At 47.8% G+C, this 16,285-nt stretch overlaps 1 pseudogene; it reads left to right on the forward strand.

Annotated features, from left to right (window-relative positions):
• The first annotated feature begins 1,130 nt into the window (after nucleotides 1-1,130).
• On the forward strand, nucleotides 1,131-11,641 carry LOC129351707 (PEX5-related protein-like; annotated as a pseudogene).
• Nucleotides 11,642-16,285: the final 4,644 nt, after the last annotated feature.

Consider the following 16,285-nt stretch of genomic DNA (forward strand, 5'->3'; position numbering starts at 1 on the left):
AGACACTCAGGGGCCTCCAGACACTCAGGGGCCTCCAGACACTCAGGGGCCTCCAGACACTCAGGGGCCCCCATACACTCAGGGGCCTCCAGACATTCAGGGGCCTCCAGACACTCAGGGGCCCCCAGACACTCAGGGGCCCCCATACACTCAGGGGCCTCCAGACACTCAGGGGCCTCCAGACATTCAGGGGCCTCCAGACACTCAGGGGCCTCCAGACACTCAGGGGCCTCCAGACATTCAGGGGCCTCCAGACACTCAGGGGCCTCCAGACATTCAGGGGCCTCCAGACACTCAGGGGCCTCCAGACATTCAGGGGCCTCCAGACACTCAGGGGCCTCCAGACATTCAGGGGCCTCCAGACATTCAGGGGCCTCCAGACACTCAGGGGCCTCCAGACATTCAGGGGCCTCCAGACACTCAGGGGCCTCCAGACACTCAGGGGCCTCCAGACACTCAGGGGCCCTATTAATGGTTTAATTGTAACACCATAAATCTAAACCTGTAGCATCATTTATGGAGAATGACAATGTTATTACATTTTATTTAATGCATTCAACAGAGAAAAATAAAAATATGCACTTTGGATTTAATTAGGACATTTAATGTTTAAAAGTTTAAAGAACCATCTTGATATAAATGAGCTAAATATAAATTTAGCTCTTTTATATTTAGCTAAATGTTATTGCTGAGGGGCGTAAGCAGGCCTTCTGACGTACATATAAATAAAAACTAATAAATAAAAACATCACGGATAAAAGAGCCAGGGGGCTCAAGCCCCCTCTGCCCCCCCCTCTGCACGAGCCTGTTCAAGGTCCAGATAGTTTTCATTCATATTTGACTGACATGAGAAGAACATCCCGGCAACAGAACCTCGGTTCCGTTCGGCGAAAACCAAACCATGTTCAGGTCTCTGGATCTGTTCGGAACCAGAAACCAGAACATCGACATGTTACTCTCGGTGGTTCTCCTCATTCGGACCAGAACCTGTCACCAGAACCGTTGACCCAAACCCGGAGAATCCACCTCTACTGTGGACCAGAACCAGGATCAGCTGCTCCTCGAGAGGCTTTTATTATGAAAATCTCCAGGGAAGTTGGATCAACAGCCCTCGGAACTGCTCGGCCAAGTTCGGCTCCGCTCGGTTTATTTTCATCTCCGCCTCCAGCTGAGCGGAGCGACAAGAAGTTCGGACACCGAGGAGCCCAGAGCCGCCGCGGAGCCGAACCGAACCAAGAACTGGAACTGGAACACAGCGACACCACGGTGGGACCGGGACCAGCGCGGTGAGCGGACCGGGACCGGGACCGGGACCGGGACCGGAACGGAATTGAAGACGGCATCATTCCTCTCCAGAAGTCAGGGAGGTTCGGGTCGGACAGGCGGCGGTTCGGGGCAGCAGAACCGTGTTAAAGTGGACCGCTGGCGGCTGCAGACAGAACCATGTACCAAGTCCAGGTGAGCGGCCCAACAGAACTCTAGCAGAACCCAGAGAGAGCGATGGTTCTGTTCGGAACCCGGCCAGGAAAGTTCCTCCGGTTCCGATACTCAAGGTTTCTACTGGGTCCTAGAGAAACGAGTCCAAGAGAAGAACCATAATTTATTTGATTCTTGGTTCCTTAAACTATGTAAATGTGGTTCTGACCCGGTTCTGAAGAAACTGAGTTTGTTCTGATCGGAACCAGAACCAAACAAAACCAGAACCAAGAAGAACCAAAACCAAACAGAACCAGAACCAAGAAGAACCAGAACCAAACCCGATAGCAGTGTCCTGCTTGGTTCTACAGGAAGTAGAATTTTCCAGTCCTGATTTTCGTTTGTCAGGAATCTGATCAGAACTTTCCGTCAGTTCTTCATGTTTGGGTTTAGTGGAACTGGACCGGACCTGAAGAACTCTATCTGAGAAACAACAATATTCCCAAAAATGAAAGTAAATTCTCCCTTGTGATTCCTAACATCAGACTGCAGCGTTCAGGAGCGCTGTGGGAACGTTCAGGGGCGCTGTGGGAACGTTCAGGGGCGCTGTGGGAACGTTCAGGGGCGCTGTGGGAACGTTCAGGAGCGCTGTGGGAATGTTCAGGAACGCTGTGGGAACGTTCAGGAGCGCTGTGGGAACATTCAGGAGCGCTGTGGGAACGTTTCACCACCCGCTCCGCGACACTGCTTCTGTTCCTTGAACGTTGCAGTCCAACTTCCTGCTGATTTCTGGTTTCCTCCTGTAGTCTACCATCTTTTCCAGATGGGCCCTGGTCCTTGTTCCGGTTCTGGTTCCCTCAGGGAATGAGTAAAGAACTCCATCAGATCCTGTCAGATCCTTTTCTCTGACCAATCTTTTTCTGATTTGACTGATCAGGAGTTCAGGTGTCATCGTTCCACTGAGGAAGACCAATCAGAGCGCCAACGTCTGTGACAGGAAAATACACTGGAAGCAAACAGGAAGGAGACAAACAGGAAGAGGACGAGCTTTCCAGCCTGACCGCAGTCTGGCAGACACAATATCTGGATCAATATGGAATTTTCCTGCCATAATCCAAGTGCACACATTTTCATTTTGAAAGCAGGACTTTATGTCTATCTTCTCCAAATTTCTCTTTGCGATCACACTTAGTCTCTGCTTGCTTTTGGAAATGCCATTTGGGACAATCGCCTGGCAACCCAATAGAATGTGTTGCACTGGGTGTGTTTGTTTCCTTCTAGCAGGTGAGCCTGCTATCGATTATAGCAACCCGTGCCACCCACCGGATGTAGGGAGAAACAATGTCAGCTTTCTGTTCCCTTATACTAAAGATCTGCCAGCAGTGTGCTACTGATCGCTAACAACTACTGATCGCTAACAACTACTGATCGCTAACAACTACTGATCATTAATAGCTACTGATCTTATGCAGGATTTTGTTTACCCACCCGTCTCCCTATATCCAGTGGGTGGTGCAGGTTGCTACAATTGATAGCAGCCACACAGGCTCACATGCGAGAAGGGAACAAACCCATCCAGCACAACACTTCCATCCTATTGGCTGAGAGGTTGCCAGGTGAGTGTACCAAAAGGCAGTTTCATGTTTCGTAAGCAAGCAGAGTCTGAGTAGAGTGTGACTGCGAGGAGAAGTTTTGAGTACAAGCGTTGCAGGTTTTGAGGAGAATGACATTAAGTTCTGCTTTCAAAATGAAAATTTGTGCTCAAATTATAGCAGGAAAATTCCATCATAGATCTGGATCATGATCAGGTGTGACTGTGCCTGGACATCAGGAAGTTGAGCCTGTCAGTCAGAACTCGCGCCAGGAGTCTGCAGCCTGACATGAACAGTGATGATGATGACTGTCCTTCCACTGAATGTGCGCGGAGCAAAAGGGGATGACCTTTGACCTCCTGAGGTGGATATGATGACTTCTGACTCTGCAGCAGAGGGAGGAACCCTGAGGTTCTTGTTCCTCTCCAGCAGATGGTGTGTCCTCTGCAGGCTCCTGTAGTTACAGTCAGGGTGACCGGGGCAGTGTGTGTGTGTGTGTGTGTGTGTGTGTGTGTGTGTGTGTGTGTGTGTGTGTGTGTGTGTGTGTGTGTGTGTGTGTGTGTGTGTGTGTGTGTGTGTTGGTCTAAAAATAAACGGCCGTTCTGCTGAACAAACAATCTTTCACCAAACAGAGAATCTGCAACAGAAACTGAAGAACCAATCAGTTCTGCTGATCAGACAATCGTATCCATAACCGATCAATGGATTCAGATGATCAGAAGTTTCAGACCTGGGCCTGCGTCCAGAACCAGAAGGAGTCAGAGGTCTGATCAGCAGAACCGGGTCTGAAGCGAAGAGGAGCATCTGATCCCAGAGGACTCAAAGTTAATATGCTGCTGCAGTAGACACACACACACACACCACACACACACACACACACACACACACACACACACACACACACACACACACACACACACACACACACACACAGCCACCGACTTCATAGGCAGTCCATCCTGAAACAGTGAGAAAACGTTAAACACTCTTCATCACTCTGCAGAGTCCCAGCTGCTCCTCTTCCTCCTGAAGCTTCCTTCTGTTGTTCCCAAAATCGTTTGTCCGCTGAAGGATGATGTCAAGACTACCTGTTAAAGTCCAGCCAGGACCAGGACCAGGACCAGAAGAACCAGAACCAGGACCAGAACCAGGACCAGGACCAGGACCAGGACCAGAACCAGGACCAGGACCAGAACCAGAACCAGAACCAGAACCAGAACCAGGACCAGAACCAGGACCAGAACCAGGACCAGGACCAGAACCAGAACCAGGACCAGAACCAGAACCAGAACCAGAACCAGGACCAGGACCAGGACCAGAACCAGAACCAGGACCAGAACCAGAACCAGAACCAGGACCAGAACCAGAACCAGAACCAGGACCAGGACCAGGACCAGGACCAGGACCAGAACCAGGACCAGAACCAGAACCAGACCAAGGCTACGTTCCCTCTACAGAATTGACTTCTTTTTTTGTTTCTTTTCTGATGGTTGTGATCTGCTGTCCCTGCTGCAGAGGGCGCTGTGATGTCGCCTACTGAGCATGCTCAGTGGGAGTAAACATGGACGCTAATGTGCCAGGGCTCCTTATGGTTGCCATGGCAGCACTTTTCTTGTTTGGGCAAATCACTGAGGGTCAGAGCGCCACCTGGTGGCTCAGACTCAGGTCACATTGATTCAGGAGGTGTGTCTAATCAAATTCAGTTCAGGCTGCAGTGAGTCTGAACTCGCTGAAGGTCAGAGGTCGAGCTGAGCGCTCTGTTTGCCTGCTGCAGGAGAGCCGCCCCCTGCTGAGCCCCTCCATCGATGACTTCCTGGCAGAGAGCCGCAGCGAGGCCGCCTCCGGACGACCCCCGACCTCCAACCCCGCAGGTACAGTCAGCAGGAACCGCTTTGCTAATGACCTCTGACCTGCTGTGGGTCAGGCCGGATCATGTTTCCCTGTAAGACCAGAACTGGACCAGAGCAGCACTGACCTGGTTCTGTTCTGACCCAGTTCTGACCCGGTGACCTGTCTGTCTTGCTCCAGTTCTATCCACGGCTCTGGACCTGGTGGACCTGAGCGACCCGGCAGAGACCCGGTACCACCGGGTCACCGAGAGTCCAGTGAGGAGGACGGTCGGCTCCAGGAGCCCCAGGCACAGAACTAGAACCAGAACTGAGGAGACGGAGCTGGTCCCAGTCCAGCTGAAGCGCCGGCCTGCCGGACCCGGAACCCCCGACAGGACGTCCCTGGACTCGGGTAAGATAGGCCGGTACCGGGTCCAAACCAGTTCTGGTTCAGCTCCCAATAGCAGACGGGTTCCCTCTGCAGTCCATGAGAACCCAGGAGTTCTGGTTCTGATGGACCTCAGAGGTTCTGCAGAGAGCATCATGGAGGTTCTGGAACTGGTTCTGTCCAGACTCAGCTGGAGGTTCTGGTTCTGGTTCTGGTTCTGTCCAGACTCAGCTGGAGGTTCTGGTTCTGGTTCTGGTTCTGTCCAGACTCAGCTGGAGGTTCTGGTTCTGGTTCTGGTTCTGTCCAGACTCAGCTGGAGGTTCTGGTTCTGGTTCTGGTTCTGTCCAGACTCAGCTGGAGGTTCTGGTTCTGGTTCTGGTTCTGTCCAGACTCAGCTGGAGGTTCTGGTTCTGGTTCTGGTTCTGTCCAGACTCAGCTGGAGGTTCTGGTTCTGGTTCTGTCCAGACTCAGCAGCTTCATTTGGTTAAAAGCTTTGAGGTCAGCCGGTCGTCATGACGACGCCTTAATCTGAGCTTTTACTTTGATGAGAACTTCCTGTTTTAGCTCACGGATCACGGTGAGGTCAGAGGTCAGGATCAGTTCTCTCTGCTTGTGTTTCCAGTCAGCCTGTCCTCTCCTCTGGACAAGTGGGGCGAGTTGGACCTGGAAGACGGGGGACGGCGCAGACGCTGCCGGGCCAGATGCTCCTCCCACCACTCCTCCAGCGAGTTGCTATGGTAATGGACCCGCCTCAAGCCAGACCCGTCCGGCCGGTTCTTGTCTGGGTTCTGGTTCGGTCCGGTTTTCTTACAGCTCAGACTCAGATATTCCACTCTGCTGATGATCCTCAGATTTATTTACAGGAAGCTTGTTAATTCCAGCAGCAGCCTGCGGGGGGCAGTAGAGCCAACCTGTAGTTCCAGCAGCAGCCTGCGGGGGGCAGTAGAGCCAACCTGTAGTTCCAGCAGCAGCCTGCGGGGGGCAGTAGAGCCAACCTGTAGTTCCTGCGGCAGCCTGCGGGGGGCAGTAGAGCCAACCTGTAGTTCCTGCGGCAGCCTGCGGGAGGCAGTAACTATGGGGACTGCCAACGCTGAGCTGCTTTCATCAATAGAGACCTGCAAAGAGGTTCTAGAGAAGAAGTAATCGGAATAATTTCAGCTAACATGTTTTCTGTCAGCTCCATGCTGTTCCTTTGTGTTTCTGCTGTTTTCTAGCATCAACAGTGTTGCTACAGCTAACATGAGGGAAAAGGTTCTCTGTAGCTAACGCTAACATGACGGGAAACGTTTTGTGTAGCTAACGCTAGCATTTTAGTAAACGTTCTGTGTAGCTAATGCTAACATTTCGGTAAATGTTCTGTGTAGCTGACGCTAACATGACGAGAAACGTTCTGTGTAGCTAATGCTAACATTTCGGTAAATGTTCTGTGTAGCTAACGCTAACATGACGGGAAACGTTATGTGTAGCTAATGCTAACATTTCGGTAAATGTTCTGTGTAGCTGACGCTAACATGACGGGAAACGTTCTGTGTAGCTAATGCTAACATTTCGGTAAATGTTCTGTGTAGCTGACGCTAACATGACGGGAAACGTTCTGTGTAGCTAATGCTAACATTTCGGTAAATGTTCTGTGTAGCTAACGCTAACATGACGGTAAACGTTATGTAGCTAACGCTAACATGACGGTAAACATTATGTTGCTAACGCTAACATGACGGTAAACGTTATGTTGCTAACGCTAACATGACGGTAAACGTTATGTTGCTAACGCTAACATAAATGTTTTGCTTGATCTTCCTGTGTTTTTCCCTGCAGCCATGTGGATTGAAGGTTGTCTGTGTGTCTCCAGGTCTGCAGAGTTTAGGACAGATGCTCTGATGAAGAGCAGCTTGGACAATCTGGACTTTATATCTCTGAACCAGGTCAGTGCCACTAGATTCTCCACAGGAACAGGGGCTGACTCAGTACCGGGTTAGCTTGGTACCAGGCCGGTACCAGCTGAACAATTGTGGGTTCCACGATTGGCTGACATTATCCAATCATCGGTCTGTCCAGCATCCATCCATTGACATCACCCCAATCACTACATGCTAGGGGCGTCCTGTTGCCATGGTCACCCGGTGGGTGTCCCAGCAACACCTGAGACCAGCAGACTGTGTGTTACTTTACTGGTCAGCTGCTGGACAACCTCTGTCTCCGTCTCTTGCAGGACAGCAGCGTGTCCAGACTCCGCAGACGGACTCGCTCTCTGCTGGCCAAGAACGAGTCCCTGGAGGACGAGTTCGTCCGCGCAAAGGCGGCTGTAGAGGTAACACTCACCTGCTGTGTGAGCTGACCCATCTGCCCCCGAACGACCGTCTGCCCCCGAACGACCCGTCTGCCCCCGAATGACCCCTCTGCCCCTGAATGACCCGTCTGCCCCCGAACGACCCGTCTGCCCCCGAACGACCCGTCTGCCCCCGAACGACCCGTCTGCCCCCGAACGACCCGTCTGCCCCCGAATGACCTGTCTGCCCCCGAATGACCTGTCTGCCCCGAATGACCTGTCTGCCCCCGAACGACCTGTCTGTTCTTGACCTGTGAAAGGAAGTGTCCCTCCAGCAACTTCCTCTCAGCAGATGGACAGGCAGAGCTCAGATCAGAACCAGAACTTGTGGGTTATCATTCTAGAACCGGACCAGAACCACAGCGCCACCTGGAGGCCGATATCTGCACCTCCAGGTTCTGGTCCGGTAGAGTCCATTATTCTGATGAGGTTCTGAGACCTGTGCCTGGTTCTGGTTCTGTTGCGGTTCTGGTGAGGAGGAGAGGTAGAGATGCCTCAGTGGACCAATCACAGCACTGCTCTGGCTCAAAGCTCTTGATTGGTCAGCTGGAGCTTTGCTGGAACCAGAACTTCCTGCTAATGGTTTCCTGTTGGGCCAGAACCTGATTTGGACCTGACTAGGTTCTGACTGTTCCCAGGGTATCCGGTGAGGCATCAGCAAACCTTGAACCCAGAGAAACAGATCGGTGAAAGAGGGAGGTGTCGGGTTCTGACCGGATTGACCAGAACCTTCCTGTTCTCAGTTTCCTCCTGACTGAAATTGGAGAAGATCAGATCCCCATCTGCTGAGTCGGCGGTTCTGTTGGTTCTGATCCGAGAAGGTCGGTCAGAGGTCTGAGCTCAGACCTGAGGGGTCTCCCACCCTGGTGCTCAGGGCCCGCAACTCCAGTGATGACATCATGTCCTCCTGCAGGGAAACGTCTCATGGAGGACAGGAGCCCTGAGGACTGGGGCGGGAGACCCCTTATATTGAACCAGGGTCCTGCAGGGACCAGTGTGACCACAGGGTGGCGCAGTTCAGCCGCTTGGAGGAACCGGCTCACTGTAATGTTTTGCATGAGGAGACGACGGCAGGGTTCTGATTGGGTTCTGATCGGCTTCTTGTCTGGTTTGAATCGGGTTCTGGTCTGGTACTGATCTGGTTCTGGTTGGGTTCTGTTGCAGTCGGACACAGAGTTCTGGGACAAGATGCAGGCGGAGTGGGAGGAGCTTGCTCGCAGGAACTGGCTGGAGGAGGCGGAGAGCCAGCAGAAGCCGGCCCCGCCCCCCGTCTCACCTGTGGAGAAGGTAACGCCCTGATGATGTCACCTTGTTTGCTCCTGCAGCTTCCCAGCATGCATCACTGCTGTGATCTAGAGTTAATCTGCAGCTTTAATGCAGCAGCTTTCATCCAGAAGGCCAGCGGCTCTAATCCCCTAATCCCCTGTGGCTCAGGTTACGTCACCATGCCAACATCCTGCAAATGTTTCACAATAAAACTTTCATTTTGCAACATCAGGAGGACAGAGGCTGGTTTTGATGGGGTCATACAGGAAGTACCCCCACAAGGCGGTACTTCCTGTTGACCTCTGTGGTTCTGCAGGGCGGTACTTCCTGTTGACCTCTGTGGTTCTGCAGGGCGGTACTTCCTGTTGACCTCTGTGGTTCTGCAGGGCGGTACTTCCTGTTGACCTCTGTGGTTCTGCAGGGCGGTACTTCCTGTTGACCTCTGTGGTTCTGCAGGGCGGTACTTCCTGTTGACCTCTGTGGTTCTGCAGGGCGGTACTTCCTGTTGACCTCTGTGGTTCTGCAGGGCGGTACTTCCTGTTGACCTCTGTGGTTCTGCAGGGTTACTTCTTCAGCGCCACCAACCCGTACCTTGACTGGCCCAACGCCTTCGCTGAGGGTCAGGAGAAAGCAGGAGAGGGAGACCTGAACGCCGCCGTCCTGCTGCTGGAGGCCGCCATCTTGCAGGACCCCAGTGACGCCGAGGTGACCCGTTAGTTGGGTTCTGTCGCGGTCCAGTCTCTGACCATCGACGCTCACCGGTGACCATTTCCTGTTGCAGGCGTGGCAGATGCTGGGGACGACTCAGGCTGAGAATGAGAACGAACAGGCCGCCATCGCCTCGCTGCAGAGGTCAGACCAGCTTCTTGTCTACCTGATCTGTTCAGCTCTGACAAAGGTCTCTGCCTGCTCACCTGTTGCAGGTGTCTGGAGCTCCGCCCCAACAACCTGCCGGCCCTCATGGCGCTCGCGGCCAGCCTCACCAACAGCAGCCAGGTGCCGGAGGCCTGCGACGCTCTGCGCCGCTGGATCGGCCACAACCACAGATATCGACACCTGGTGCAGAGCTGGAGTCCGCTACAGGGTTCCCCAGCCACACCACGCAGGGGCCCCGGCTGCTCCGCACCTGCGAGGTAACGAAACACCTGAGCAGGATGTCAGCGTGACGGCCTGGAGGAGTCCGGTTGGCCGGGGTCAAAAGTTACTCCGAATGCAAGCAGCAGGTGGCGCTGCGTGAATAAAACCAATGTTTTTCTTCCAGCTCGGCGCTGCAGGAAGTTCTGCTGCTCTTCCAGGAAGCGGCGCAGCTGAACGTGGATAACGTGGATCCGGACCTGCAGACCGGACTTGGAGTTCTGTACAACCTGAGCTCAGAGTTTGATCGGGCGGTGGAGGCGTTCAGCGCCGCGCTGTCCGTCAGACCGCAGGTAACATCAGACCGCTGCCGGTTCTGATTCTGGTGGGGCCCCAGCAGGCTGATGTCATGTTGACCTCACTTCCTGTGTCTGTCTTCAGGACTACCTGCTGTGGAACCGGCTGGGAGCGACGCTGGCTAACGGCAGCCGCAGCGCCGAGGCGGTGGAGGGTACAGCCGCGCGCTGGAGCTGCGGCCCGGCTTCATCCGCTCCGATACAACCTGGGCATCAGCTGCATCAACCTGGGCGCGCTCAGGTACTGCCGCCCCGGCAGCCCGCTTACTGGACCACAGCTTGTTTATGACCCGGTTGTGGTTCTGGTTCTGCAGGGAGGCTGTCAGTAACTTCATCACAGCTCTGAACAGCAGAGGTGCAGCCAGCGTCGCAGCCAGCTGCAGATGTCCACCAACATCTGGGCTGCGCTGCGGATCGCCGTCTCCATGATGGACGACCCCGAGCTGGACCGGGCCGCCAGCCTGGGGGACCTGGACCTGCTGACCAGAACCCTGGAGGGCGGAGACCTGTGAACGGGTCAGAGGGCACAGGAAGAGGAAGAGAACGCTGCTGCACCTGAAACACAACCCTTTAACCCAAGTACACCTGGCTGCAGCCTGCGGAAAGGGGCGGGGACGGACCACTGTCAGTCTCAGACCTTATATGGAAATGGGACTATTGCATTCCGGAAATGAAGGGGGCGCTAGTGACACCATTTCCTGTACCAGTCGTGTTTTAATAATTATAATAAACGCATTTTATTTGACAACGCCTTTAAAAACACCCAATAACACTTTTAAAATTTAAAATTAATTACAAATTAACTACAAATTAAACAGTAAGGAAATGACATACCACGTGTTACGTCACGTATGTCCCTTTTTTATTTTTAAATCTTTATTAAATCTTTGTTTTGGATGTTAAATTATATCAGTAACAAACATAAAATAAGCAATAATAAGGAATCATTATGGAGATGTATTTATCTATCCTTACACCCTAACTTTCCCAAACAAAAGTCATAAAACATAAATTAACATTTTAGAGACAAATGTACACTACATTAAGAACACATTTATCAATCCATCAATGATTTTACTCTCAGGTTATCCGTGCAGTGGGTGATGAGAGCTGCTGTAGGGACCCTGGACAGATCGCCAGTCCATCGCAGAAAACAGATATAAACAAATACTTGCTGGTGTTGAAGTTCAAATAATAGATTTTGATGTTGTGAATGGTACTCTTAAAATAAATAAGTTAAAATCTAAAATATAATATCCTTTGCCTTATTTAATAAGGACTAAATGGAAAAGAGGTTTGGTCAGTAAAACATTTAGTCAACAGTTTTTGCCAACTTGGTCCATCCATTCACAAAACACTTTTGTTCTGTTTATTTGGCAAATATTTTTCTTATTATTCACATTGTGAATATAATTTACAAACAAATTAAATGACTTTAGAACTTCTAACAAGCTCGACTATTATCATTGTTTACCATAATGTCTAAACTGATTGGTGTCCCACTATTCTGTTTAGAAATTCAAAATCTATTCTACCAATTGCAATTGATTCATAAACTGCGCCCCAAAGACCTTAAATATGCAATTGTTGCAAATCCCAAAGTGATTCATTTAAAACTTTAAATGTAGCTTCAACCTGGAAAGACTCACAGAAAGCAGGTTTTAGAAAGTTCATTTGATAAGAAATAATCTTCTGACCCTGGCAGTAGACACTGCGCTGGTAACTGCCAGAGAGAATGATTCGCTGTTGGGTTTTTTCTCTATGAAAACCTTTTTGAATAAATTCACTGGATACATAAATTAAATCCATGTGTAAATTGTAACCGTCTCCTCTGATCACGGCGCTGGTCTCATCTCCTCCGTCCTTCACAAACTCCGGCTTGATGTGCAACTGCTCCTCACCTGAGCCTCCATCACCTCCACCTGGTCTCCACCTTCACTCAGCTCACCTTTAGTCTTATGTTTGGATTATGACTCTGTAACTAAACAATGTTTCTGTATGTTCTTGCTTTATTATAAAACAACAGTTGATTCTGACTGTTAAACAAACTTAGCCGTATGTCAGGTTTGTAAAGAACATTTGTAATGATTCCAGTCATTGTTTAAAAAGTATAGGAACATTGCATTTACACATATAAAATATTGCAAGTTATTAACTTAGCATGTATTACAAATTTTTAAAACAAGGTGATCCAATTGCTAAACAACACTGTTACAATATATTTGCAACTACTTTATTGGTTCTACTCTCTCCAACAAAATGCAGCCACAATATAATATTTCTTTAAAAACTAAATAATGTAAATCAACTGAGCTACAACAAAAGGAACATTCAAAAATGTACATAATATTGAAATAACACATGAAAACGAATGACTGAACAAGTCAAAAGGCAAATATGCTTCAGCATAAATGATCTAAAACTAATGTGTGACAACTGAAATGTGTGAAAGACTACAGAAAACAACTAATATTGTCCTAGCATTCAGTACTGGCATTCAGGGCAGTGTCCAGATGTGCCATCAGAGTAGTAACGAGGGAACTCTCCTCATCTTCCATGTCCAGTGAAGCCCACAGAGTCTTTATGTTGCCGGTTGCAGGAAGAACATCTTACAACCGCAAAAGGAATCCTGTTTTCTGCCTTGCATGAGTCTGAAAATGTCACCCAGCTGATCTCACCTGTTGATGAAAAACTGATTTTATGTAGTTGAAATCTAATTTCACATGTTTTAGGTGAAAAAAGTCAAAGGTCCTTACCATCTAGCCAAGCAAAGTGAGTCTTCCTCCTGAAAACTGGGTCAGACACAATGGCTTCTAAGCACTTGCAGGTCAATGCCAAGGTGAGGGAAGATGTGCCTCCCTGTGCCAGAATCACCTCCTGGAGAACAGCTTCCAGTGCAATCAAAGGCATCTGAAAATAATAATAATAATAAAAAACATGTGCAATGCAAGACTCATACTGGAAGAATGGCTATGACATGATTATAAATGAATCTTAAAAAAAGAAATGAATAAAATTAAAAACATCTATATACATTGCAGATATGTTTAAACAAGATGTGATTCATTCTCACTCAGAACAGAGTGAGGACTCAGCCTAATAGCTACTAAGATAAAAGAAAAAGGTTATTACACACCAGGAAATACAAATGATTGGTAGAACAAAAGGCATGTTTGAATTAATCACTGTAGATTCTTTAACATTGTTGTTACTGTTTTGTAGGATTTAACAATTAATTCTAGAAGTCACAATGGCTTCCAGATAACAAATATATGTTCTGCACAAAATGAACATCCAAAGATTAACTAATCAGATTTATTCAATTACTCTGTAACTTTGATAAAAAATAAAATAAAATAATTAGGACCATTTTTCCAAATGTTATACTCTTGAGTTAATTTTGTTGGTATGCAACATAATGCAAGTAACTTAACTGAATGAAGATCACATTTTAATCCATAAAAGAATTAAAACACGATACACTGATAAATGTTGTTTATGTTAGGTTTCTTCTAACCCTTAATTTGTTGTCTTGTACTAAAATACCTAACAGTGCACATAACTTCATTTTTATTAATGTCTGCTGAAATAAATGGGTAATATTATAATCAGTAAAACAGTACTTAATAATAGCCATTTCACAAAATACTTTGTTACTTTTAAATGTGTAGTTTGCTGCACAGTTACTAAAAATACATTGTAGTGCTGCTCATCATTACAGTATCATCTCTGGGTTCTACACCCACTTATGATGGCAGCTGTTAGCTTCTAAAAAAAGCTGTTAGCTTCTAAAAAAAGCTGTTAGCTTCTAAAAAAAGATGTTAGCTTATAAAAAAAAGCTGTTAGCTTATAAAAAAAGCTGTTAGCTTATAAAAAAAAGCTGTTAGCTTATAAAAAAAGCTGTTAGCTTCTAAAAAAAGCTGTTAGCTTCTAAAAAAAGATGTTAGCTTATAAAAAAAAAGCTGTTAGCTTATAAAAAAAGCTTTTAGCTTATAAAAAAAGCTGTTAGCTTATAAAAAAAAGCTTTTAGCTTATAAAAAAAAGCTGTTAGCTTATAAAAAAAAGCTGTTAGCTTATAAAAAAGCTGCTAGCTTATAAAAAAAGCTTTTAGCTTATAAAAAAAAGCTGTTAGCTTATTAAAAAAAAGCTGTTAGCTTGTAAAAAAAATATTAGACTTTCAAGAAATGTAACATTGGTGTACAAAAACATATTTAAAAAATATTAACCTTTAAAAATAAAATAAAAACACTAGAAAACTGATAAGAATGTAAAAATAAACATTCATAAGTGTAGTTTTACATACCGTTATGCTGAACCATAGCAGTTGTTGCTATGTGGTTCTGTACCTTTAAGACTCCTCCGCACTGTATGAGCAAAGGGGACAGCGGTATTTGTCTTCAGACAGTACGGGAACAATTTTCTGTCCGATCCCAATGTTGCAAATTGATAAAAGCATCTGTATAATGAAAATTAAAAAAAATGGGGCATAAAATACATTTTTCTACTTTTCGACTGGTGCCCTGCACGGAAATAATTAGCTATGCTACATGCTAAAATTAGCCTTCCCCTGTACGAACTACGAATTTCACTCGTTTGCAGCTGTCAATTATATTTTCAACCTAATCTAGAAATTGATTTACTATGTGAAAAAAGTTTTAATAAGGTAGAAAATACCTTTTGCTGACTTTGTGCTTGTTCCATTATGAACAGCGTTCCGAACGTCAGTGGCGAAACCTCTCAAACTTCTTCCAATCCACCTCTTATCCCCGCTTCTTTAAGGTATTAGTGATTGTGAAAATAGCGCCCCCTTCATTTCCGGAATGCAATAGTCCCATTTCCATATAAGGTCTGAGACTGACAGTGGTCCGTCCCCGCCCCTTTCCGCATGCTGCAGCCAAAACCCTCTCGGTTATAAACCTGGAGACCCTTCTGCTGGAGCTCCGCCCCGTGACCTCTGACCTGTCAGCAGCTCCAGCCTGAACGGATTGTAGCAGACGCAGCATCAGGACAAAGAAGGGCTTCTTCAGTACGGAGGCCTGTGGGGGACATGGGGACGTAACGTCCTGATCGCTTCAGGACCGGAAAACTTTCACCAGCTTTTTCCATACATGTTAATATCTCAATGTGAAATATCTGAAGCTTTATATCTTTTTCTTTAAGATAGAAATAAAACCTCTAATACAAACAAACTTTCCAAGAAGGAAAGAACTAAAAAATATGTCCAAATTTGGACTATTTCTGAGTTATTATTGCAGGAAATAAATCATCTGATTTCCTTCCACTAACAGATATAAACGTAACTGAATCCATTTTTAATCAGTTAAGAATAAACATGTTTTCAACGAGGCTCTTAATTTGAAATGTCCTTTGACAACAAAGTAGGTCTGTCACAATATGCGGCAGTGGAAGGTGAGGAAGACGCCGTGAAACCAGGAATGTAGAAGGAAAATGATTTCATGAAGATTTCAACAAACCAAAAATCCAAACAACTCAGGACAGCAGGACACAAACCAAAGGAGACGCTGGACTGAAGAGACACTGGGACACAGGTGGGGTTAAATACACGGGACACCTGGGAGCAATCAGGGGAGACGGGACGACATGGAGACACAGAGACATGATGGCATGGAGACATGATGGCATGGAGACACAGAGACATGGAGACGGGACGACATGGAGACACAGAGACATGATGGCATGGAGACACAGAGACATGATGACATGGAGACACAGAGACATGATGACATGGAGACATGATGACATGGAGACAGGGAGACATGATGACATGGAGACACGGAGACATGATGACATGGAGACAGAGACATGATGACATGGAGACATGATGACATGGAGACAGAGACATGATGACATGGAGACAGAGACATGATGACACAGAGACATGATGACATGGAGACACAGAGACATGGAGACGGGACGACATGGAGACATGATGGCATGGAGACACGGAGACATGATGACATGGAGACACAGACATGGAGACTGGACGACATGGAGACACGGAGACATGATGACATGGA

This window comes from Poeciliopsis prolifica, unplaced genomic scaffold, assembly GCF_027474105.1.
Source record: "Poeciliopsis prolifica strain line A6 unplaced genomic scaffold, Auburn_PproV2 SCAFFOLD069, whole genome shotgun sequence".
NCBI lineage: Eukaryota > Metazoa > Chordata > Actinopteri > Cyprinodontiformes > Poeciliidae > Poeciliopsis > Poeciliopsis prolifica.